The 4,044-nt window shown below is 50.5% G+C and overlaps 2 non-coding genes and 1 pseudogene across 2 annotated transcripts; all 3 read left to right on the plus strand.

Annotated features, from left to right (window-relative positions):
* The first annotated feature begins 788 nt into the window (after positions 1–788).
* Positions 789–2,599, plus strand: LOC149548737 (18S ribosomal RNA). Its single transcript, XR_016354752.1, has one exon. It is a non-coding gene; the product is annotated as an 18S ribosomal RNA (ribosomal RNA).
* Positions 2,600–3,310: 711 nt separating this feature from the next.
* On the plus strand, positions 3,311–3,464 carry LOC149548738 (5.8S ribosomal RNA). The gene has a single exon (XR_016354784.1). It is a non-coding gene; the product is annotated as a 5.8S ribosomal RNA (ribosomal RNA).
* A 224-nt stretch (positions 3,465–3,688) lies between these two features.
* LOC149548739 (25S ribosomal RNA) overlaps positions 3,689–4,044 on the plus strand; it is a 2,457-nt pseudogene continuing 2,101 nt past the window's right edge.

Genomic DNA, 4,044 nt, shown 5'->3' on the forward strand with positions numbered 1-4,044 from the left:
GCTAGTGCGAGTGTTCAGTTGTAGGAACTTTTTTGTACCTGCGCTGGCAGATCACGTGTCACGGGGAACGGTTAGCGAGGCTGTGCTGGGAAAGGAGATATTTGCCAGAGGTTAGACATGTTCGTGTATGTGGGTGGGCTCTCATCACCTATAAATGTGTGGAGGGGGTGTTGTTATACATGATGCCCTCGAGCAGCCTTATAATTGAGGTGGTCGCGTACACAGTGATGCCCCCGCCAATCGCATAACCAGTCATGTTTTCGACTTGCATGGCCCTTCACCCTTCAGCACGGTGGTCTCCGTTGGCACTTCGACAACCAGCTCTTCGTCATGGGAAAATATTTGTTGCAATCGAGAAGGATTTTTTCTATGCGGGTGCACCTCAACAGGCGTGTAGGAGGCATATGCCTGGGAAATGGTTGTCTCTGAGTGACCTTACAATTGAGGTGGCTACGTGCGCGGTGCATCTCATACAGACTCGAGGCTTCTTTCCACGTAGTGGCGACAGTGAGTTCGAGGGTAAGGGGTTTCATACGGAATGTTCTTCGCAGGTGCTTATGAACCGAGGCTCCCTATTTGGCCCTCTCCGATCGATGATGGGACACTTTCCTCTTGTGCAAAATCTTTGAGCGTTGCGAGTCCTGCATGTGCTGTGAACGTCACTCTTGTTGCTTGTGCAGCAGATTATGTTTGGATGCATGATGGAGCGAATGCAAATTTTAGTTTCCCATCACGGTGGGCATCCCTTGGCTGTAGCAGGTCTTGGGGGTCCCCTCGTTGTTAGAAGCTACCTGGTCGATCCTGCCAGTAGTCATATGCTTGTCTCAAAGATTAAGCCATGCATGTCTAAGTATGAACTATTTCAGACTATGAAACTGCGGATGGCTCATTAAATCAGTTATAGTTTCTTTGATGGTACTTTGCTACTGGGATAACCGTAGTAATTCTAGAGCTAATACGTGCACCAAATCCCAACTCTCGAAAGGGATGCATTTATTAGATAAAAGGTTGGCGCAGGCTAGCCCGCTATTTCGGTGATTCATGATAACTCGACGGATCACACGGCCTTTGTGTTGGCGATGCTTCATTCAAATTTCTGCCCTATCAACTTTCAATGGTTGGATAGAGGTCTACCATGGTGGTGATGGGTGACGGAGAATTAGGGTTTGATTTCAGAGATGGAGCTTGAGAAACGGCTACCACATCCAAGGAAGGCAGCAAGCGCGCAAATTACCCAATCCTGACACGGGGAGGTAGTGACAATAAATAACAATACTGGGCTCATCGAGTTTGGTAATTAGAATGAGTACAATCTAAATCCCTTAACAAGGATCCATTGGAGGGCAAGTCTGGTGCCAGAAGTCACGATAATTCCAGCTCCAATAGTGTATATTTAAGTTGTTGCAGTTAAAAAGCTCATAGTTGGACCTTGGGTCGTCACGGTCAGTCCGCCTTCTGGGTGTGCACTGGCCCTCACGTCCCTTCTGCCGGCAGCGTGTTCCTAGCCTTAATTGGCTGGGTCGTGGTTCCGGCGCCGTTACTTTGAAAAAATTAGAGTGCTCAAAGCAAGCCTATGCTCTGAATACATTAGCATGGAATAACGCGATAGGAGTCTGGTCCTGTTCCGTTGGCCTTCGGGACCAGAGTAATGATTAATAGGGACTGTTGGGGGCATTCGTATTTCATTGTCAGAGGTGAAATTCTTGGATTTATGGAAGATGAACCACTATGAAAGCATTTGCCAAGGATGTTTTCATTAATCAAGAATGAAAGTTGGGGGCTCAAAGACGATCATATACCATCCTAGTCTCAACCATAAAGGATGCCGACCAGGGATCGGCGGATGTTTCTCTAAGGACTTTGCCAGCACCTTCTGAGAAATCAAAGTGTTTGGGTTCCAAGGGGAGTATGGTCGCAAGGCTGAAACTTAAAGGAATTGACGGAAGGGCACCACCAGGAGTGGAGCCTGCGGCTTAATTTGACTCAACACGGGGAAACTTACCAGGTCCAGACATAGTAAGGATTGATAGATTGAGAGCTCTTTCTTGATTCTATGGGTGGTGGTGCATGGCCATTCTTAGTTGGTGGAGCGATTTGTCTGGTTAATTCCATTAATGAACGAGACCTCAGCCTGCTAACTAGCTACGCGGAGGTTCCCCTTCGCGGCCAACATCTTAGAGGGACTATGGCCTCCTAGGCCATGGAAGTTTGAGGCAATAACAGGTCTGTGATGCCCTTAGATGTTCTGGGCCACATGTGCACTACACTGATGCAACCAATGAGTTTCTCTCCCTGGCCCGAAAGGTTTGGGAAATCTTGCCAAATTGCATCGTGATGGGGATAGACCATTGCAATTATTGATCTTCAACAAGGAATTCCTAGTAAGCGCGAGTCATCAGCTTACGTTGACTACGTCCCTGCCCTTTGTACACACCGCCTGTCGCTCCTATCGATTGAATGATCCGGTGAAGTGTTCGGATCGCTGCGACGACAACGGTTCCTGTCGGCGATGTCACAAGAAGTTCACTGAACCTTATCATTTAGAGGAAGGAGAAGTTGTAACAACGTTACCGTAGGTGAACCTGCAGTAGGATCATTGTCGGTTCGAGACCCTAAATCATGTAGGGGATGGGGAGTTGGCCTCCTCCCCGCCCCCGAAATCTCGGTGACGTGCAGACACTCGGCCCTGCAGCGATGTGTTGGACGACCAAGCTACGGGTCTAGCGCCGTTGAGGTTGAGGGTCACATCGAATGCCCGTGATCAAAAGCGTGGATTCCCCGTGGGGTGAAGAAGAGACTCGGATGTAATCTGGATTAGGATCGGTGCCTTCGAATGACGTTCACGTCGGAGCAAGAGGTCTCTGCTCGGTTGCAGTTTAGAGGGGGTCTGAGCATCGTCCCCCATTGAGATTTCATAGTCCGATCGCATGCGCGGCACTGTGCCAGGGATCCGTCATTTCAATGGCGGCAAGTCAGGACTGCCGCAACCCCCCGTTGCCTTGCCCAGGTGTGTTGACTCATTGCTTGGAGCGTTCTGTGTTTAGGATGGGTGCACTCGCATGATTTTCGGGGCAGGGGCCCCATCCGCTAACACGGCTCTCCCATGCGTCGCCTCCCACCTTTGCGAGGGGATGGGGTCGGGACACACCATAGCGTTCCTCATCACACCCATTGGGTGCTCAAGGTTTGGGATGTGTCAACACCCAACAACACACAGGTGCATCGCACACCTTAGAAATCCAAAGAACAAAGCGCTAGCCAGCGCCTTGCGCGCTTGGGTCGCCGAAAGGCAAAAACAAAACAAAATCATGACTCTCGGCAATGGATATCTCGGCTCTCACCACGATGAAGAATGTAGCGAAATGCGATACTTAGTGTGAATTGCACAATCCTGTGAATCATCAAGTCTTTGAACACAAGTTGTGTCTGAGGCCTCGGCCAAGGGCATGTCTGCTTGGGTGTCGCACTACAAAATTTTGCCCTCCTCGACGAGGAGTGGAGATGGCCGTTCGTGTCTGCAAGTGTTGCACGATCGGCTGAAATGAGCACGAGGTCCATCGCTCCATCGCGACGAGCGATGGCTCACAAAGGCTGGCGTTGGTTTGCGCCGATCGAACGATTCCTTGCGAGGAACTTTATTCTGGGCTCAGCGGCCCACCGCAGTGCGGGCATTGCTGCATCTCTACCACGTCCCCAAGTCAGGCGTGAGTACCCACTGAGTTTAAGCATATCACTAAGTGGAGGAAAAGAAACTTACCAGGATTCCCCTAGTAATGGCGAGCGAACCGGGAAGAGCCCAGCATGAAAATTGATGGCCACGCCTGTCGAATTGTAGTCTGTAGAAGTGTCCTTAGTGACAGACCAGGCCCAAGTCCCCTGGAAGGGGGCGCCAGAGAGGGTGAGAGCCCCGTTGGGCTCGGACCCTGTCGCACCATGAGGCACTGTCGATGAGTCAGGTTGTTTGGGAATGCAGCCCTAATCGAGTGGTAAATTCCGTCCAAGTCTAAATACGGGTGAGAGACCGATAGCGAACAAGTACCGCGA

Source organism: Cupressus sempervirens, chromosome 7, assembly GCF_028749045.1.
Source record: "Cupressus sempervirens isolate cs-2001-9-10 chromosome 7, ASM2874904v1, whole genome shotgun sequence".
Lineage (NCBI taxonomy): Eukaryota > Viridiplantae > Streptophyta > Pinopsida > Cupressales > Cupressaceae > Cupressus > Cupressus sempervirens.